General features: G+C 44.3%; 1 long non-coding RNA gene across 1 annotated transcript in view; it reads left to right on the top strand.

Moving 5' to 3' along the window:
• The first annotated feature begins 1,285 nt into the window (after window positions 1-1,285).
• Window positions 1,286-22,820, top strand: part of LOC142777385 (uncharacterized) — a 41,442-nt gene continuing 19,907 nt past the window's right edge. The window contains exon 1 of the long non-coding RNA XR_012888064.1: window positions 1,286-1,436. This is a non-coding gene — a long non-coding RNA (uncharacterized LOC142777385). The remainder of the gene's footprint in view (window positions 1,437-22,820) is intronic.

The raw sequence follows: 22,820 nt of genomic DNA, 5'->3' as shown, positions 1-22,820 counted from the left end.
ATATACAGGAACATAATGTTCGCCCGAGTATGGGTGTGTGTGCGTGAGCCTGCGCATGTGTTCGCGTGTAAGCGCAATTGTGTGTACACCCGTGCATGTGTGCGTGCGCGTGTATGTGCGAGTCCGTGCTTGTGTTAAGCGTGCCTGTGCACATGTGTATGCCCATGCATGCGTGCGTTTACGGTCGCGTGTGTGTGTTGCCGTATGTGTGTATACGTGTATGTGTGTGCGCCTGTGAATAAGTATGCGTGTGTACCAGCCCGTGCGCCCTCAAATTTCTTGTGTGTGTGCGGGGGGGGGCACTGCTTCTTAGTGTTTAAGGTCCCACACCTGTTCAGACTGGGAGTCTATATGGGAGGTGGCTTAAGAAATGACGGTGGTCAACGCACTGTACACGGACTATTCAGTACACGGAAAACAGCTGCACATTTTCGTACCTCATCATTGCTTACGAACTTGCTGTGGTAGCTGATTAGGTCCGCTGAGGCGCTTCTACGCTCGAAAACGTGGGTTATGACCAATTCACACGGAAAGCCGTCACTGCACTTATGCACAACCATCGTTAATATTAACAACGTTTAACAAGAACGTGCCCTGCCTTTGCTACAGGTGCTTAGCTAGCTGATTGGGCAACCATAAGGAATTATGTGCTGATCATGTGGTCAGCAAAAAGTTTGTTATAACAACCTCGGCACGTTTCGTGGTGCGTGACATGCCTTCTAAACATCCGCGACTGTGGATTAATTTGTTCCAGCTTCGACTACGCATTCAGTGTTTGCGGCACCATACGCGGAATTGCCAGACACAGACAATGCGAAAAGAAATTCCTCTGGAAAAAGGTGTAGCGATTCTCTCCCGCTAATGCCACCGAGGACGAAATAATTATTGTTTCTGGCCATTCCATGGTGCACTTTGTTTTCCACAAGTTTTGCTTCACTATTTTTTGCCCGCTGCAATCGCATTCCGTCAAAATACTCAAAGAACCCGAGGCTGGTAAATAACCTGCGTCGCTGTGCGACTGGCTGGAAGGAGAGTTGCCATTTACAAGGAGTCGATCCGCGTCGAACGGCCGTCCGCCGTATACGCCTCAGCGTTTGCCTTTCGGCGCCGTCCTGGCGAGTTTCCCGCTCTTCCCCCCCCCCCCCCCCCGCTATCCCCGGCCAGCGTTGCTCCCACAATGGCGGCGTAGATAAGCGAACGTCGACAGCTGCGGCGCCGCCGCCAGACTGCCTCCTCCTTCTCTCTCTCAACGTTTCATTCTCTGTCTCATCGTCTTTCAAATGCGTTGCGTTGGTCTGGGGTCTTGGTCGCTGTGTGTGTTCTAGCGAACAGGCGCATATTCAATGGTGGTCGCGCATGACACCGTGTTCGAAGTGACGCTCGGATTAAGGAATATTCATGGAGTGGCGGACACGGACAACGTGGGCCTGTTAACGGTGAGTGTACTGTTTTTGTAGGTAGTAATCATACAGCGCTAGCTGGGCGCCTGCAGCAGTTCTGCCGAAGTAGGCTGCCAGCCATTTACAACAGCATGCGTTCGCGGGCCTGTTGCAGATGCCCGATTAAACGTGTGACTTAACGAGTTCACACTGCTATGCGCGATGTTGTGTCAGTGCCTGCATCACTCATACAGTGAGTGATGTGATCACTTAACAAGGGCGGGATTAGTTGCTGATCGCACATTGTCTCTACACTGCACAAAGTGATTGATATTGTTTTAAGATGTGCTTTGGGCTACATCGTAATAACATTTCTATTAATACACAAATGTGCAACGTGCTTCTGTAGGTGTAAGCGTAAAAAAAGAAAGAAAAAGAAAAAATTATGTACAGAGGCGCACTGTACGAAATGGCTTTTTTTTTGCTTAAAGACAGTAAAGTTGGAAGTGCTGATATGCCGCGATGCTCCCAGCACGTGCGCCTCGGTCTTCTAAGCTATTTAGGACAAGTGTCACCAGCAACAGGGAAAGATCTAGCAGACTTCCAAAGGCGCGTTGTTGTGGCCATCGCCGTGCGTTGTTTTCCCTCGTTTCTGTTTGGTGTTTTCGTGCTTTGCCTTCATCTGCGATAACGTTCGGCGTTATAACAGAATCGAGAGAGTATACGTGACTGTAGGAGCTATGTGCGGTAGCTCTAGCATAAGCCATGGCTGCTGCAGCGTAGACGGCGTCCGCGCGCGTTGGTGTCGTTCGAGCGCTTCTACTGGCTTGATTGTGTTTAACTGGGTATTTAGGCACGGGTTACGTTTGTAAATCCCGTGGTCAATAATCGCTAATAGCGTGCCCCTGATTGCCATCAGAGGATGGGCTTGGTTGTCGAAATATGCCAGACGCTTTTTCTGAAAGCAAGGTTTGAAAATTTTTTTTTAAAGAAATACTTTCATACGTGCTAGGCAGTGCCTATTGCAGGCCCGCAACTCTTTAAAAACTGGACGAGCTATCACACCTTTTATCAAATTACAATGAATTAAGATGATTGAATTATAGATGACGAATTTCTGTGCTAGATTAGGTGCACAAAACACATGTTTACAGCCCTACGTCTAGAAAGCAGGCAAATAGGAAGCACAGCGTCAAATTTGGATTAGATTCCATTGACGGAGCGTCTTGTGAGGGTAGAAAGAACGAGAAAATTGTTCATTTTTGATGCCCTTAAGGAGGCAGTTAGAATCGCACTGATTGGTGATTTGTAACAATTCCTCAGATTGTTAGAGGCGTGATTAAAGTCAGTAAATCTTTTACTTTTTTTTGCAGACCTCTTCGCTAGTGCCATGCCCATGATCATTTGTTCTCATGTAAAAGAGAAAGCAGAGATGTCTTCACTGTTTGTACATAAAGAGGTAAGTTTCTTGTGCGTTTTGTTTATAGCTACATGTTCTGAACCTTGTACTTTAGGAATTGTTTTTCACACTGGCTCACTACCCTAGAAGGAATTTGATTCTTAAGCGAGTTCAGGCTTTCGTAAGTGCCATTTTTGAGCTGTAGTCTTACACTTCACCTCATTTCGGGAATTTGCTTTATGCTGGAAAACTCTTATCGTTATCATACGAAATTATCGGAATGTATGGGTTGTATGCTTCGAGTTCAGTGTAATGTCAATTACACGCCATTTCGAAGGATAAACACTACGCATTTTTTATATTTGGTGCTGCCAGAACAGCACGAACATCCTTTTATGAGAAGTCATATTTGCTCTTATTACAGGATGAGAGGGTGCCGCTGACGTCCTGTGTAGTCTACCCTGGCCCCAGCCTAGAGCAAGCCTACTTCCTGAACCTCCACATGGATAACCGAAAAATCTTCCGTGTCAGTAATGACGAAGAAGGAGTGACAGCACTGATGAGTTGATTTTTTTTATTTTGAACATCGTCTACGGCCGCAAGGCCTTTAACAACCACCGTGATTGAGGGGCTTTTTCTCGGCGTGAGTTTGAAGTTTATCAAAGAAGTTGTTCAGGCAGTACGACGCTGAAAATTTTAGTGTCACAATGCCTGAACAACATTTTCTAGTGTGGCCATGGTAGATGAAAAAATATTGTTATTTGTGTAAGTTATTTTGCTTAAATATAGCTGGACCATTCCATGCCAAATGTCCCAGCCACTTTGGCGACCATCTGAATTGTATTTGAAAAAAAATGTGCTGACTAACTGCGTTGAAAACAGTGAACTGCTAGAATATTTCAGCGAGAAAAAAAAGTTTTGTTCATGTGGCTGGCTTATAACTTCCTGTCATAATGCCGTCTGTGCGCTGTTTGTGGAAAATTTCGTTTTAAAACTACCGCTTATTTTTTCTAAAGCAAATTCGGTCTACCTGTTAAGTAAATGTGCTTCTGTAAGGTATTTGAAGCTCAATAATATTAGTGCATTTTTTTTGCCACATTCGCTTCCAAGAATAAAGCCAAAATGTGTTATGTTTGCATTTTTTATTGCAATATTGCACTTTGTATGAATATCTGAGCAGAATGTGTATTTTCAGTGAAAAATATCTTTATGACTCTCAAGCTGCTGAAATATACGAGAAAATATCACGAATTTCACAAAATCGTGATTTTTGTCTGTATTAAGATGCAATTTGCTCCATGTTGTGGTACAATGAAAACTCATCATTATACCTAAACTGTAAGAAAATGAAATTCTTTCTGCAATGAAAATCTTATCGCAAAAAGGACAGGAAAGAGCGCTGTCAACTGAATTTTATTGAAGGTGCTACGAGCGTTTTTATACTGAGCATAAGACCAGGGCTCATCTGCAACAACACATGTGTGACCATGACAAAATAATTTTAACCAAGAAAAGAATACTCTTTTTCGGAAAAGATATGTGAAGGTGTACTGATGCATTGATCCTTGGCCTTCCTGATAAAGAGTTCTAAAATCTCTCATTTTTCTGCTTGCTTTTTTTTTCAAAAACCGTGTTTTATGAAACCTAGAACTACACTTACATTCTTTACGGTGTCCGGCCATGAGACTACTATAGCCCTTCTTAACATTTAAAGCATGCTGTCTTGCTTGATCATTGAAGCATTGCCCAGTTTGTCCTATGTTTACTTTTCCACGTGTTAGCGGTATCTCATTTACATTAGATTGGCATTCAGTAAACCTATTCTAGTGACGAATGACGCAAGATTGACTATTCCTGTTGCTGTAAGTACATGCACTTTTGAAAGCTTGCAAGGGGTGGAAAACAACAATGTCATATCTGCTGGTTCGTTTCCTAAAATTGTGAGACACCTTATGTACGTAGTACCCTGTGACATGAAAAGGTGATTGGTCATTCTCTTTTTCTTTTGGTCCTGTTTCTTTTAACTTTACTTTCTGCAGGAGGGTTTCGCAAACAAGTGTGATGATGCTGTTGGGGGATTGGCTGGTGCTATCAGCCCAGGAGTGCTAAGAATGTTCTGCCTTTTGATAGTGGGCATTCAAAATTAGTAGAAAGAGGAATTAATACCACATGTATTCGGCCACCCTTCAGAAGTCATGTTAGCACAAGGGTAAGGTCAGGCTTAAAAACCAGATTAAAAGACTAAAAGATGCTGGGTATCCCAACAGAATCATCACACCCGTTTGCGAAACCCTCCTGCTGAAAGTAAAGTTAAAGAAGACAGGACCAACAAAAAACAATGACCAAAGTCTTTGCATGTTATACCACATCACGTGTCTCACAATTAAAAAAATAGCCAGCAGATATGATATTAGCGTGTTGTTTTCCACCCCTTGCAAGCTTTCAAAAGTGTGTGTACTAAACAGCAACAGGAATAGTCAATCTTGCCCCATTCGACACGAGAATAGGTTTACTTATTGCCAATTTAACGTTTGTAGAAGTATTTTTTATCAGGTAAACCAATGATCAGTGCATCACTACACGTCACTTATCCTTTCCGAGAGGGAGTATTCTTTTCACAGTTAAGATTATTTTTGTAGTGCTCACACGTGTCGTCCTGCATGAACACGGTTCTTGTACTCCGTATAAAAGCGCTCGTAGCACATTAATTAAATTCAGTTGACAGTCGGTGCTCTTCCTAAAGTTGTCCCGCTGTGACTAGCACACAACCACGATGAACCAACTCTCCCAAATTAAGCTCTTGTTACGTAACACGTAGACCGAGTTTCGTATGGAAAGAAGGAGCGGTGCTTTTAGAATAAAATTTTTCACATGCAACACCTAGACGGCATTCCAGGAAGTTCAGAAGGCAGCATATATTTTTCCTCCCCTAAATATTCCAGAAGTTCACTATTTTCAATGCAGCACGAGTTTTTCGAATACATTTGAGATGGTTGCCAAAATGGCTGGGACATTTGGCATAATTGATGATTGATTTGTGGGGTTTAATGTCCCAAAACCACCATATGATTATGAGAGACGCCATAGTGGAGGGCTCCGGAAATTTCGACCGCCTGGGGTTCTTTAACATGCGCCCAAATCTGAGCACACGGGCCTACAACATTTCCGCCTCCATCGGAAATGCAGCCGCCGCAGCCGGAAGTCGAACCCGCGACCTGCGGGTCAGCAGCCGAGTACCTTAGCCACTAGACCACCGCGGCGGGGCAGATATTTGGCATAAAGTGACCCAGTTGTGTCATTAGCCATAATTATGCATTACCTCTTTTGTTTTTTGTGTGTCCTGACTCAGTTTTGTGTTCGTTTTTAGCTTATTGTGTTTCTGATCATTGTATTGGTTTCTTAGGTATTCGCTAAAGTTATATGTGCGAAAACCCGTATATGTTTGCATGTACATCATTTCTCATAACCAATTGTTATACATCCAGGAATACAAAGCTTAAACCACTGTGATTGTATACATTTGAAAACACTACCCATATATATTTTTGTGTGCATCACTTCTTGGGAACGATTGTGTACATGAAGGCGTATATAGTGAAATCATGGTGATTGTATATATTTGAAAGAATCATAAGTATATATTTGCCTGTATTTCATTCCTATTAACCGATTGTGTTGAAGTAGTATTAAACTGCAAACCACTGGGATTGTAGATACTTGAAAGAATTATAGGGATATATTAGCGTGTATTTCATTTGTAGTCTCTATGTACTTGAAGCAGTATACTAAACTGAAACAAGTGTAATTGTATGTTGCAAAGAATTGTCAATAAAGTGAAACTGAAAAAATATAATAAACATTTGAGGTGTTGCATGTATAGTGTACGTATACGTCAACGTATATCTGGTGAAAAAGTTGTGTGGCAGAAGAAAAGTTTATGTTTTATTTGCCTATTAAATAAACACTATATGCAAGGACAGCAAGGCTTCATTTTCTGTAACGCGCATTATGCATATACTGTGAAGTATATATAGATCCAGCACAAGTTCATACACGATTGTACGCGTTTATATTTTTGCCCCCACGCAATGAATGGAGCTCGACAGGTGGCGCACCATCGATAATCAGGACCACTTTCTTCAAGTATTGTGTAATCAGTGCATGCTGATATCTATTAGTGCAGTCTAAAAGAATACTGCCACCCCTGCCATGGGCACTCAACACCCTTGTGCACCCTTCTCGCACCCTCCTCAGAGGGTGCTAAAAAAGTGATGGACATCGAAGGCACCCTTTCTTAAGGGTGTTTTTATAACACCCTACAGTTTTTTCACATGTACACCCTATTCTAAGGGTGCATGGTAAAACACCCTTTTTGGAAGGTGCTGAAATAACACCCTCAGGGTGTCGTCCACGGGACAAGCTCATTTACACCCTTCTGGGTGTAAAAATTTTTACTGTGCAGAGCTGCACACATCGAAAGTGAGTCTGTTAGGATGATTGCACTGGTCTCGGTCGTAGGAATTTTACGAAAAGCTAAAATAATAGCTATTAGTTCGGCTTCAAATATAGGAGTGAAATCTGGAAGCCTTATTGAAAAAGACCAGCCAAGGAAATCAGACGCAATTCCTACGCCTGTCTTTTCATTGTTGACAGAAGCATCTGTAGCTATTACATTTTTTGTTTCTGCATGTACCAAGTAATCGTTTAATGTAGTGGTCAAAAATCTCAGAGATTGCAACTTGGCTTGTGAGGGGAAGATTTCATCGTACTCTATTCTGATGTTGATGGTTGAGGAATTAGTTTCAATTACTGTGCTAATGTCTACATTTATGCAATCCAGTTTCTTTTTAACGAAAATTATGTGAGGGGTATGAAATCGAGGCCAATGTGCAAGAAAGAAAGAGTCAGGGTCGCTGATAAATGCGTACTCTGATCTTCGCGCTGGTAAACTGTAGAACTTTAAGAAGGTTTGAACCGTTAGAATGCGCAATCGACAGAGAAGTGTTGGCAATCGCGCTTCTTGATACAATACATTATTCGCCACGAACCTGGGACGTCCCAGGCATATTTGCAGGGCTTCTCGCTCTAACATTACTAGCGGTTTAATTTTATAACCAGCGGCCCCCGAGAATAATACACACCCAAATTCCAATATTGGTCGCACATACATTTTATATATCATTAACATCGTGTGCCTGCGCAGCCCGTATTTTCTGTTGCTTAACCTGCGTAATAAACCTAACGCCCGTTGTGCCTTTGCTGTTATATATTCAATGTGTGGGCTCCAATTTAGCTTTTCATTATAAATCATTCCTAAGTACTTGACTGAATCAACTTGTGGAATAGGTTCCCGATTATACAATACAGAAATTGAAACTGTATCTGCTGTAGGAAACACCAAGAGCGCACTTTTACTGATGTTCAATGACAATGAAATGGATTGCAACCAAATTTCTAGTGTATTAATATATCTTTGCAGTTTTTGATGTAGTGAGTAAATGTCGCTCTCTGCAGCAAAGAACGCGATATCATCTGCGTAAATGTAGACACTGACATCCTGAACAATTGGAATAGAGCTCATCAGTATATTCAATAATGCTGGAGATAGGACGGACCCTTGGGGAACACCACGTTTCTGTTTGAATTTATGCGAACAGCAGCGATCCTTCACGCAATACATTTCCCTTGTTTTAAGGAATTCTGCTATCCACTCAGTAATATACTGAGGAATCTTTAGACTCTGCAAGGTGGTCAGTAGAATAGAGTGCTCGACACTGTCGTACGCATTAGCTATGTCGAGAGTTACTAATGCGGCGTACTGTTTCCTTTTACGAGCAAGCTGTATTCGACTCTCTAAATCCGCACGGGTGCACCAAATTGAGCATTCACAACAAAAACCAATTTGATTTGGCTTCAATATGACCTTATTCGTCATCCAGGAGTTTATTCAGCCCTTTAGAACCCTCTCTATGAATTTCACCATGTTCGAAGTTAGCGAGGTGAGTCTGATATTTTCTATGGTAAAACCTAATCCTTGCTTCTTTATTAATGGGATTACTTTAGCTATTTTCCAGTCATACGGAATCCAGGCATTCTTTAAAGAGTAGTTTATAAGATTGAGGACGTCGCCGGGGGATAGCTTGAATAAAATTTTAATCATAGGAACTGTGATTCCATGTGGACCAGGAGCTGACGATGGTAGATCTCGAATGACTTTTGATGCTTCAGCCAGCGTTAGGTTTTCGAAGTCAGTGCTTATGCTAGACTTTTGCCAGTTGAAAGCCATAATCGAAGAAAATCTAATTTCTAGACCTCTGCCAATTGACTCTAAAGAGTTCTTCGTTTCTTCCAATGATAGTTTTTCATAATCAGTATTTAATGTAGACGGCAGGATTTTGCGAGATCGCATATATTGAAATAAAGCTTTCTTATTTTTGGATTTCGAGAGAAAATCGAAATGTCTTTTATCATATTCTTCTTTAGCTTGGGCCACCGTGTGTTTAAACACAGCGGCAAGAAATTTATAATCTGACCAGTTCTTTGGGGACTGATTATGTATTAGCTTCTTCCAAGCTGCCTGTCTTCGTCTGTGATCTCGTGAACAGTTGGAATTCCACCAGGGGCTATAGGGTACTCTCTTCGCCGATTTAACAGCAAATTCAGCGTTTTTGTATGCCCTTTTAATTACTGCACTTATTTTCATAGCTTTAGTGTCATCTTCATCCTAAGAAGGAGCGTCTAAAGCAGTTTTTAGGTCGTGTTGAAATTTTGCATAATTTATATAGGTTCGGGTATGGAAGCACGATGGTTTGACGGGGCAAGCGATCTCGAACATTATTGGAAAGTGGTCACTGTTGGAGGTGCAATCAAGGGCTGTCCACGAAGTACTAGCAATGGCCGAGCTTACAAAGCTTAAATCTAAGGCGTAGCGTGAATGACCTCGAATAAATGTGGGAGTTCTAGGGTTAAGGCACAATAAGTTGTTGTCTACCGACCAGTCCCACAACCGTTGTCCACACTGATCTGTTCTGAAACCCCAGCAGGTATGGTGAGAGTTGAAGTCGCCAACTATAATGTTTTCTTTACAGCCAGAATTAGCAGCCATATCTAACAATCTCGTGTCTTGAACGCCTACAGGAAAATAGACGTTTATTAGCGAGAAAGTCAAATATCCTGGCAAGGTAATATCTAACGCGAAAATTTCGCATTCAAAAGACATACATTTGTATGAGTTTTTGACTTTTAGACTAATTTTATTGTTCATAAATAAAGCTAAACCTCCACCTTTGAATGGATGGTCTAGGCGAAAGTTTTGGAAGTTCGGTAGGTGAAATACATGATGTGTGGATAGCCAAGTTTCTTGTAATGCAATAATAGCCGGATCGAATTCAGAAGACAGGTATAACAGATCTGTTATGGCTGAGTGAAGAGATCAGCAATTCCAATGTATAATTTTAAAAGACCCTATGATTTCGTTAAAATGGTTTCGGCAATTACCTTATCTAAAATACTTTGTTTTAGAAATTCGGTTTTTGAAAGGTTGTCTTTCTGGTATTTCTTGCTTTTTACGAAAGGTTGTCTTTCTGGTATTTCTTGCTTTTTTATGTGAGTGTCATCAGAAGTCTTCTGACAAGCATCGGTACGCCAACTGCTAGGAGCGGTCTACAGGTGCTGGACGCGTTGAGTCCGGTCCTTGCAAGCCTCCAGTAAAGCCATGGCCGACAATCACAAGTCGTTCCATCAGGAGGTCAGAGAAGCGTCGATTTTTCAGTGGAACACAAGAGGTCTGAGATCCCGCATATCTGATTTTCGCCAGTTTGTTCATCTGTACCGATTTCCTATCATGATTATATGTGAACCGAAATTATCGCACCCAATCAGACTATCCGGCTACGAGTCATTTTTCTCTTCAAGTGACATCGAAAGTAGCAAGGTTGTTGTATTTATTCGCCGGGAGCTTACTTACGTCGTCCAGCCAGTGCAACCTCACGACGGCAATCAGTATGTGTGCTTGTCTGTTAAAAAAGGAAAGGTGACATTCGCACTTCTAGGCGTGTATATATCCCCATCAAGTCATTTCGACGCCAACAAACTAGACGGCATCATAAGGGCACATCCGGGTCCGTGGGTTATCACCGGGGATTAAAATGCGCATCATCCCATTTGGGGAAGCTCAAGGCTGAATTCAACGGGACGACGTCTAGCATCATTGGTTTCCAGCCATGGTCTCGTCCTTCTGAATGACGCCAGTCCTACGTTTTTACGAGGCACTACATATAGCAGCTGCCTTGATTTGTCCTTTGTTTCACGCCAATTTGCTACACGGGTAAAGTGGTTTTTGACATTGAAACACACGGAAGCGACCACATCCCCACTTACCTGAAGATTAAAGGTATTTCGAACACATACTCCTCTACCACAACACAAAGAATAGATTGGAGTGTGTTCAAAACTCAACTTGAGGATGCTTGTGAAGAAGGCCTGTCCAATGGTCTTCAGCAAGCTATTAAGCAAACTGCACATGCGGCTATGCGTACAATAATGTGCTCCTCGAAGTACTCTGAATGTGACCTCGAGCTGGAGTGACTTCGTGCAATCCGCCGTCATGCCGAAAGACGATACCGACGCACCAATTCTACAGACGATCTACGGACAGCCCGGCGCATCCAAAAGAAGATACAACGGCGCCTTGACAGATTAGACACCCAACGATGGAGGAAATTTTGTGCGTCGCTAGATCCTCGTAAACCACTGTCTCGGATATGGAGAATCGTGCGAGGCCTACGTTCTGTTCCAGAACAGCGTTTTCCCTTCAAAGCCCTTGCACTTTTTCACCGCCGGCATAAAATTGAGGAAGCAGAAGATTTCTGCGCTATGACTGTGGGCCAGACAGCGTACACAAGCCTACATACAGTGAGTCATATCCCTCACTCACTGGACCCACGCATGGATCTACCGTTTACATCACAGGAGCTCGATGCGGCGCTCGTCTTATGTAATAAGTCGTCGTCAACTGGCCCGGATGACATCTCATACAGGATGCTGTGCAACCTTGGTAAACGGGCACGAGAAGCACTCCTTAACATCTTCAACAATTCCTGGCAAGCTGGCGTCGTTCCGCAAGATTGGAAGATTAGCCGCTTGGTACCGATCCTTAAGCCTGGCAAATCTCCCCTGGACATTGCCTCTTACCGACCGATCGCACTCTCAAGTTGCGTAGGAAAGGTAATGGAGAGAATGATCTTGGCCAGGCTTGAATGGTACCTGGAATACTATGAGATATATCCGAACGCCATGGCTGGTTTTCGCCGTCACCGATGTTCCATCGACAATGTTATAGATCTCGTCACACATGTCCAGCAACAAAAGGCAGGTAAACGACTATCTGCAGCCATGTTTCTTGACGTAAAAGGAGCATACGACAACGTTCTACATGACGCCATCCTCGAAGCCATTGAGTCAGTGGGCCAAGGTGGGCAACTGTATTGTTGGACACGCAGTTATTTACAAGGGCGGATCTTGTTTGTGAACACTGCAGATGGTCCAACCTCCCAACACCGAACGCATCGTGGAGTCCCGCATGGTGGTGCCTTGAGTCCAACCCTCTTCAACCTCGTTCTCATTGGTCTTGTAGAACGACTACCAAGTGTGGTCAAGTTATCCATGTACGCTGACGACATCTGCGTCTGGACATCTGGCGTGACAAGACCTCAGGTACGCGCAAGACTTCAGAAAGCTGTGACGTCGGTATCAGTGTACCTCAAGGACCAGGGTCTGAAAATCTCGCCAGCGAATTGCGCATTGATTGGTTTTAGTCGAAAGCCAATGAGACCATACGCTATATCAATCGATGGCCAAGTCATACCATATGTCGGGACGCACAGATTTCTAGGCGTATTCATTGATAGAGACCTCTGCTGGGGCCCACATGTGGCCCACTTGAAGAAGAGGCTGACAGAAATTGCCAACTTATTCAAGTATCTCGGAGGAAAAACCTGGGGGACTTCAGTACATGCAATGATGCAATTGTACAAGACGATTTTTCTTGGCTATTTGCGCTACAGTTTGCCTGTGTTGACCAACACCTGTAGAACCAACATTCGGACTCTCGAAAGCATCCAGGCTATGGCTCTGCGAGTTTGTCTGGGGCTACCGCGATGTTCATCAACAGCTGAGACAATCGAGATCGCTAATGACTACCCGCTAAAGACGCATATCATAATGGAAGTGCTCAGAGCACACGTGAGGCATCTTACTCGTGCCCCTGCCTATCATCTAGCTTCACTACCAGAAGCCCGACCTTGTGCCTCATTTTGCCAGACAGTCTTGTCATATCGCACACGCATTCCTACGGGATATACAACTCCATCGAGGATTTCAACTCCCCCATGGAGTATGACCTGTGCACATGTTGAACTCACGGTTCCAGGCATAGGGTCAAAAGCCCGGCTCTCGTCTCCAGCGCTAAAGCAGCTTTCTCTTCTCTTGTTATATGAGAAATAAAGTGACGATACTCATCTATATACTGACGCTTCAACTAAAGTGGTTGGGTCTGCAGGGTCGGTGATCTTTCCTGCAACAGCGACAACGGTGAAGTTTCGTTTATACCACCAGACATCATCGACAGCTGCGGAACTTGCTGCTCTACGTAGCGCAATTCAAGTCATTAAACACCAAGAAGCCAAGAAATGGAGCGTGTTCACGGACTCTAAGGCAGCACTAGAGTGTTTGGCATTCGCCTTACGCCGGGGACCTCATGAACAACTAGTGCTGGAAATTAGAGAGCTGCTTCACCACCTCTTCGACGAAGGACACAGAATCACGTTTCAGTGGCTTCCAAGTCACTGCGGCATATTTGGCAACGAACACGCCGATGCAGCTGCCCGATCAGCACACGAAGATGGTGAAGAAAAATCTATACCATTTTCAAGGACTGATTCTGCAATGACCATCCGAAAAATCGCTAATTCAGAATTAAAATCCCTGTGAAACACCGAGTGCTCACGGCACACGCGACTGCGTAGACTGGACACGTCTCGTCGACTCCGGCCTCCATCTGGAATCTCTCGACTTGAGACAACGGTGCTTTGCCGACTATGGCTTGGTGTCGCCTTCACCAAAGCTTCCACCTTCCGAATCGGCACGGAAGACAGTGCTGCTTGCGGTCATTGCGGCATCGATGAAACAATAGAGCACATTCTCTGTCACTGCCCTTGTTACAGCGTGCAAAGACGGCAACTAGCTGCTGCGTTAGCTCGCCTTGACGACAGACCTTTGTCTGAACAATCAGTGCTGGAAAGACGACATGATTTGTGTGCTCACAGAAAATCAGTGAAGGCCTTGCTGAACTTTTTGCGTGGCAGCGGCCTATTGTATAGACTGTAGCTCCCCAGCTCCCCCCCCCCTTTTTTTCTTTTTTTTCGCGCACGTCTATTCTCCTCTTCGCTTTCTTTCCAATCTTTCTTCCCCATTCCCCCTTCCCCTAGTGCAGGGTAGCAAACCGGATGCTCCATTTTTTGGTTAACCTCCCTGCCTTTCCCTCATTTTATTCTTTCTCTCTTGCTTTTTACATGTTTCGGCGAGCCAGGTTTTTTCGATACAGGGGATCTAGAACGCTTTAGGCATTTGAGACCTATGTTCATATCTTGTGTGTCCTGAGAAGCTTCCTGTGCACCCTTGCTTTGCCTCTGAACGCCTTCTCCAGAGGGATCTGCAGACTGTGCATCCGGTGGAGTTATTTCAGATTCTGCCTCACTTGTCGGGTGTGCAGACTCAGCATTTTTTACAGCCGGACTTATATCTATCTGTGCTCCAGACTTGTGCGATTTGGTTATTCACAATGTGCGACAGCGACTCACATAGGGTGGTAGCAAGGCGTTGCATAGCCTTATCCACAACATTCTCGATCATGTCCGCTATCGATAGGGAAAAGGATGCTTCCATTGCTATGTTATGGCGGGCAGCTGCTCCTGCATACCCTTGAGTTCGGGCTTGGATTTCAGCAATGGCATCTTTTCGGGAGCATCGCCTTCTGTCTACAATTTCAAGGATTTGGATTTCACGTGCCTTGGCTGAGCTGTTTGGGTTATCAGCGCAGTGTGCTTCACGGCAAAGACAGCACTTTTCTTCATTACTTTTACAGTTGTTTGAGTTGTGCGTCTCACCACAAATTCTGAATCTAGGTACTGACCTGCACCCTTTCACTGCGTGCCCATAATGCCAACACTTAATACACTGTAGGGGACGAGGTGATAGTGGCTCCACTCGGTATAATAAAGGCCACGCTTTGAATTCGGTTGGGCGATTCGACCCGGCAAATGTAGTGATCACGGACTCCGTTGGCACCTTGTTCTTGTCCACAACTCGACTACATCTATGGATAGCTATCACACCTGCTTCTGAAAACATACCTAATATCTCAGTTGGGGTCAAGTTGACATCAACACCCCGAACGAGGCCTTTGACGCAAGCTAAGTGAGGTGGAATGAATGTGCTCACCGGGTTGGTAGCGAATACCGAGCATTTTAGTAGGTCTCGAACACAAAGCTGGTCAGACGAGAAGCAAAGAATGCCACCCTTGCCGAACTGCCTGACCTCTGTGACGCTTTGGTAGTGAGTTGTAGCGGCTCTCAACTCCGTCTGAATTGTTTTTGGATTCTTCATCCGTATAATACCATCGTTGCTTGGGACCAATGCCACAGGAACGGATGAGATGCCATTGCGTAAAAACAAGTCCACTGGCAATTCCTGTGAAGGAAGAGAAGCAGACCAGAGGAAAGCCCCTGGTTCAGGTGAGGAAAACGGCATCTGCCTGGTCGTACTAGCTGAAAATACACTCGCTAATCAATTAGGACACTATAGAAACGCTTACGAAAAAAAAGAATAAACAAAATTAATCACAACTACTGAATTCTTGGCCAAACCCTCAGAGCAGGCAAACGTCAGTCGCTGATCGAAAGCTCGATCCTAGCCGCCAATTCTTTGTGCCCCTTCTTCTTTTTTTGCTAATTTGTATCAAATTCTTTGTGCCCCTTCTTATTTTTTTGCTAATTTGTTTTATATATTCTGGTTTATTGAATTCTGCACTTTTTCACGTTTTTTCAAAGGAAGAATGTTATTGTACTTATCTTATTTCTCTTTTTTTAGCAAGCGTCGTGTATAAAAAAATTCTATGATAATGCGCAGTGCGGCCGATCCCCCTTGTGGTATGAGCCAAGATCTAGGTGACAAGACAAGACAAGTCCGGGTCTCCTCATCTCATTGGGTAAGAGCCATGAGATGAGGAGAAGAAGAAGTCTGGGTCTAAGTGCGGATTGAACATGGATCGTTTGCGTAGCAAACGAGCGTTAGTTCTACCCCACAGCCACGCCTCTGCTTGTGAATGTAGGAAAATAACTTCCTCTAATTGGAATTGAAGTGAAAGTAACTTTCTTGCTCTACAAACACACGCGTTCTGCGTAAATGCTTCACAATATAACGATGTTTTTCAAAGTGCAGGGCTTATTTCTGTGCGCTTAATTACCACTGGTCAACCAACCGACCGATGAAAACCTACATAAGTGAACAGCTTTTGTTATTGGCACCGGTGTGTTCTACGGCACCAGTTAAATAAAAAGAAAAAGTTCGGTTTCCTGTATAGAGGTCAGGAGTGGTCGATGAAGTGAACCGTGCGTCCCGCGCGTCAAGTCAGGTGGTCGGCCGGGGTAGTGGTGAAGGCCGCGTAGGTGGCGAGTGCGAGCCTGGTGAAGGCCCCGACAGGTTCCCATTAGGTGATAGAGCGTTGCCTCTGTGGCTGGGGTAACGCTGAATGGGCATGTCGTTGGGGGAGGCTGTGCACCGGATGTCCTTGTAGCCCAGATTGCAGGAGTCAAGGCGGCGCTCACACTAATCCTTCTGAGCACAACCTCCTCTCGGCTAGTTAAGCCACCGGGAAGGTCTGATCCACGCGGAGGAATGAGTGCACGGGTGGAGCGCCGCAGAGTTTCTTTGTGCACAATCAATTGCTGTCCTTTGAGGACTAACGAAGTAGAGGCAGCGGGTGTTGAACAGCCGCTGGATGTCAAGCGGCATCTGCTTTCGGTGGAGACCAGCGGGTCCACAATACGCAGACGAGTGAATCAGTCGGTGTTTATCAGAGGCTATCTCCAGGGAGCTGGTCACTTTTCGCAACTCTCGAACTGCCTATTTGCAGTCCGTATATACAAGCAATTTATCGTGTGAGAAGGAATCCATTTTGTATCAAATTAGTGTTAACCCATCCCGTATTGCAGTAAGCTCCACTAATACTGATGCGAACGATGCCCCTGTTACGTAACAAGATGTATGTTAAGAGCTTCAGGTAGCGCGGGGCAGTTTATGAGGCGTGAACATCTTGGCGAAACACAACGTTTAAGTAGAGGTGGGAGCACCGCCTACGCCTAAGTGCTGCGTCATCTGCTCAACTGCACACGCAACTGCGCACGTACTGATGTCGCATAGGATGTATGATAAGCTCAGGGGAATGCACATAGATGGAGGTGGCTCCAGAAGTCTGGGTAGTGATCACAAACGTATCAAGCCAAATTTTGGAAGAACAGTGAAAGTGGGAAGGAGAGAAGATGAGCAACTACAGGAAAATTTTTATTCAGAAAGACAAATAGAAATAGCTGCTAAAGAAATTGAGAAAGTAAATACTAAAAATAAATAAAGTAGTGTGGATATACACCAATTTAGCTAGACTGTTTGAGCTAGAGCTTGCTAAAGCACGTGACAAGTCAACCCGGAAAAGAAGACACAAACCCAAGAGTTGGCGGGACGAGGAAGTTAAGAGAGCCATAGCAAAACGTCAGGAAGCCTCTAGGGAACACAGACATGATAAGCAGCGGGGTGAACCGACAGATGATGTTGAAAGAAAATGGGAAATCTTTCTATGCTGTAGAAGGGATGCATCCCTTCTGATCAATGAAAAGATTTGAAGAAAGGGAGCTCAGCGGCTGCAGACGTACATAAAAAAGAAAGAAAGACAGCTGCGAAATTTCGCAACCATCTAAACTCACTAAAAAATTGGACGAACCTAGAGCAGAGGTTTATAACTACAGCTCAAGGTGCGAGGCCAGAAGGGGACACAGCTATTGAATATGCAAGAACATGGGTGACAGAAAATTTTCTACCAAGAAGTGCTTTATGCACCAAAATAGACAGGGATGGATCAAGTGGTACAATGGCTCCATTTTCACAACGACAGCGGGAAAGGGCTGAGAAGAGGGTTCCAAGTAGTACATCAACAGGCCCAGATGGCATTCCAATTGTGCTGATAAAGACACTGGGTCCCAAGTCTAAACAGACTTTGAGAGAGGCAGTGACCAGAACAATAATCGATGGTGAAGTTCCCGATTGATTGAAACTTAGCAGGATGAGCATGATCTATAAAGGAAAGGCGGACAAAGCTGACATAAACAACTACCCTCCTATAACAGTGACATCAGTGGTCTACAGGCTGGTGATGCAGATTATAAACAAAAGAATGCAGGCATAGATAGAGGATGAGGGGGTGCTGGGAGAAGTGCAGAATGGGTTTCGAAAACACAGGAGGTTAGAAGACAATCTGTTCTCACTGACGCAGGACATCGAAATAGCAGAAAAGGAACACGGGCCCCTGTGGCTAGCATTTTTGATATCAAGAGAGCGTACGATAGCGTGGTTTAGAGGACTTGTGGGGAATACTAGACACTTTAGGTGTGAAAGATAGTCACTAATCTTTTAAAGGATATCTATATAGTAACAAGACCATTATAAAGTGGAAAAAACAGGTATCCAAGCCTGCAGAGGTAAAATGGGGGCTTAGGCAGAGGTGTCTTCTGTCACCCTTGTTATTCATGATGTACCTTCAAGGATTAGAGGCCAAACTAGAGGGAAGTGAACTGGACTTGAACCTCTCTTTCGTCAAACAAGAAACTTGAACTGATTGAACATGCACTACCAGCATTGATGTACGTAGATGATTTAGTACTAATGGCCGACAACAAGGAAGATTTGCAGAGATTCATGGGAATCTGCGGTAATGAGGGAGATAGGTTAGATTTCTGATTCAGTAAGGAAAAATCAGCAGTCAAGATTTTTAATGATAATGAAGGTAGTGAGCTTAGAATACAGGAGGTCACGCTAGAGATAACAGATAAATACAAATATCTGGGTGTATGGATAAGCAATGGGGCCGTGTACCTAAGGTTACACGAAATATACGTGACGACTAAAGGAAACAGGAATGCAGCGGTGATGTAGAACAGGGCACTGTGAAATTATAATAGGTATGATGTGTTGAGAGGAATATAAAAAGGGGTCATGGTTCCTGGTCTGACGTTCGGCAATGTGGTCTTGTGCATAGGATCCAAAGTTCAAGCAAGATTAGAAATTAAGCAACGTGCAATAGGCAGGCTTGCCTTAGGAGCTCACAGGAATACACCAAATCATAGAGTACAAGGTGATATGGGATGGACATCATTTGAGGGCAGGGAAGCTACCAGAAAGATAAAATTTGAGAAGCGATTGAGGGAAATGGGGGAGGAGCGTTGGGCGAGGAAGGTATTCAGCTACTTGTACATAAAGAATGTCGATACAAAATGGAAGAAGCTAACCAGAAAATTGACTGGTAAATACTTGGAAAACAGCAGGGGGCCAAACCGAAAAGAATTATCGGATAAGAAGAAGGTTAAGGAAGTTGAGACCGATATGTGGAGAATCGGCAGGATTAAGAAGTCCGCAGTAGTGATCTATCGAACTTTTAAGCAGAAAATTGCCAAGGAAAGAATCTATAATAATACTCGGGGTAGTTCTTTACTGTTTGAGGCCAGGACTGGATTATTGCGAACCAAGACATATCGGGCCAAATACGAAGGGGTAGACATGGTATGCCTTTCGTGTGAAGAGGAAAAGGAAACTGCCGAACACTTGATAATGTTCTGTAAAGGGCTTCACCCTATAGTTCACGATGATGGCGCAGAGCTTTTCAAAGCACTGGAGTTTAGGGACAGGGAGAGTAAAATATACTTTAAGCGGGTAGAATTAACTAGAAGGAGGTTATCGGATTGGTTGCTTAAGTGAAGGCACGAGTGAAAATTAAACCTTTCAATGCAAAGTACAAGTCCTCAACCTCACCATTTAAAGAAAAAAAATTAATCTAGCTTTTGGTTCACTAAGTATTACGGCTTGGTGGCGCTAGCCACCGCCCGATCTAAAGGGCGCAGCCATATAGATCCATCCTTTCGCTGCTCTGTACACCGCGCGAACACATGAGTTCGGGCGCGCTTCTCTACTCACCATGCGTTGAAAAAGCAAGTTGTTTAATCATTGAATATGCACAAATGGTTTATTGCATTGCTCACACCTGCTGATGCTGGGCTTGAACATATACACCTCTGATGAGTTTACTTTCCTGGCAGTGTTACAATTGCCCCGAAGTGCGCGCATGATAATAGCCTCTTTGTGACAGAAAGCGGCAGAGCACACACCCCTTAGAAAATTGTCTGGGTACGCTGAATGCTTTCTTCTGTCACATTCTATTTGATGAAAAAAAAAAAACACGGCCTTTTCTCTCCTTTCTGTGCATCTGCTGCGACTTTTTTAACGCATGCGTGGGGCTTGCTTTCGTGATAATATTTGGACGCATTATTTTTCTTTTGCCCCGCCACGGTGGTCTAGTGGCTAAGGTACTCGGTTGCTGACCCGCAGGGCGCGGGTTCGGATCCCGGCTTCGGCGGTTGCATTTCCGATGGAGGCGGAAATGTTGTAGGCCCGTTTGCTCAGATTTGGGTGCACGTTAAAGAACCCCAGGTGGTTTAAATTTCCAGAGCCCTCCACTACGGCGTATCTCATAATGATATAGTGGTTTTGGAACGTTAAACCCCACATATCAATCAAATCATCATTATTTTTCTTTTTTTTCTGCAATTGCTGCACTTTCTCGCATATTGAAGGATGGTACGACACTTGGGAGTGCAATTGTCCTATCATAATCTGGTGTCGACCCGCCCGATGAGCGTTGCTCCTTATTGTTTGCGTGCAAGCTCTTGCTGCTTCTTGTTCAGTGAAAGCGCCTTATTATTGTTATATGTGGGGTTTAACGTCCCAAAACCACGAAATGATTATGAGAGACGCCGTAGTGGAGGGCTTCGGAAATTTCGACCACCTGGGGTTCTTTAACGTGCACCCAAATCTGAGCACACGGGCCTACAACATTTCCGCCTCCATCGGAAATGCAGCCGCCACAGCCGGGATAGTGAAAGCGCCTTGTGAAGTTGCAACATCCAGATCTGTTTCGTTGGCCTCCACTTTTCGCTTCCTTGATGTTTGACGTAGGGGCCAAACTCGTGAAGCAGGATCTTTGCGAGGCTTTTATGCACTTGAAATTATGCAGGAAAGATAGTTCTCAAAAGAGTAGGAGCGCGCGCAGTTAGGAATAAGTTTTCTGATGTGGAATGGAGGCACATAGTCATCATTGCGCAAGTATCTGCTGCATACGACTGTCGACCCAGAGTTGTCGTTGATGATGAGGTTCTCTTTCGCAATACTCTTTTGACACTTGGCGCACAGCTTAGTATTGTTTGGAAATTGGTCAGAATAAACATCGCGTGTTTTCTCCGAACGGGACTCGCAATACTAAACCACGGCGATCAAGCGGCCGTGACGGAACACCGCAATACGACTTCATACAGCTAATGCATATCTATGTGAGGACTGCGCGTTCTGAAGGTTGTGCAACTGCCTTGTCGACTCGAGAATTCACTGTAGACTGAACACTGACAAAGCACCGAATGAAATGCAGCCGTGGTGGGTAAATTCCAGAATAAAGTGAGCCACACTAGAAATAAAAGGTAATTGACAACAACATGCTTGTAGCATCAGGTCACAACAGAAATTATACAGACTTTTTAGGGGAAAAAAAGCAGCTTACTTGCCAAAAATGTGTAATGTTGTCAATTTCAATTTCTAAACATGTTGTTCTATGAACTCGAAGGATAGCGCAGAATTGTTTTGCACTAGATTTTTAGTTCCGGGGCAAGCGGCTTGCGAGCGTAAGCAGCTGCGTTATTCGTATTGTTCATGGGCGTGGCCTGTAGTGCAAAGGAATGCAAAATGCCTTGGTGTCTCCATAATCATTATTTCCAGGTGGTGTTCACACCTTGACAATGCACACCACCACATTCTGTGCGTGCCGTCAGAAGGCGTTATTCGGCAGCAAAGGTCCTTCCTTTTTTTTACTTTCTTTCTCCTTATACGCAGTTTTTTAGCCGTTCGATATACAACACACGTACGTGATAAAAAGAGTTGTCAGGCTGCAGACAGCAGCTATTATCCCGAAAAACCACTTCAGAGGTATTTGGAAAAATAAAGAAAAACAGAAACCAGCTAGCAAAGGGAACGTGCGCTCGCAATTATGTGAGCGATCTCTCTTAATTGTGACGTCTTTGTCCGACGAGACCAAGGCCAAAAGTGTTTATGCCCTATGCTTGCAGAACAGATTCAGTATTGTTTATCTTTCTCTCTAACCATTGCCAGTGCCTAATGCCTCATTATTGCCTCTCATTAGCCGATTTTCCCACATTTTCACTGAGTTTCAGCTTGTATTGTCCTCAAGCACATACATACCTACATTAAGCGGCAAGCCGCCCGGTAATATTAACATTTTTTTTAAAGTAGAAGGTCCTCTCTCTATTCTTGATTTCTATATTACCCCCCTTTCCTCTCCTCGGCTCCCCTTCCATTGCTTCACATCAAGAAACTTCCTTGTGCCATGTGCGCGGCACAGAAGATGCAAGGTCAGGGTCACTGCACCCCTATCGCCTACGGGTGGCGGAAAATACTCAGAAACTCTCCCATTGTATTCGCGATAGTTCAGAAGGCAGTAAGGAAAAAAAATGGCCCCGTATCTTCATGTTAATCTGCAAATGTCGTCGAAAGACGATAGTCTTGAATGTGGACAGGGTGAACAAAACTATAATTTGATGTTCTGCGCCATAAGATCGGGGAATGGTATTCTGGAGACGCTGTGTTAGAGAGCCTCGAGC

This window comes from Rhipicephalus microplus, chromosome X (genome assembly GCF_043290135.1).
Source record: "Rhipicephalus microplus isolate Deutch F79 chromosome X, USDA_Rmic, whole genome shotgun sequence".
Taxonomy (NCBI): domain Eukaryota; kingdom Metazoa; phylum Arthropoda; class Arachnida; order Ixodida; family Ixodidae; genus Rhipicephalus; species Rhipicephalus microplus.
The sequence above is the reverse complement of the archived record's forward strand: the minus strand, read 5'-3'. Positions and strand labels throughout refer to the sequence as shown.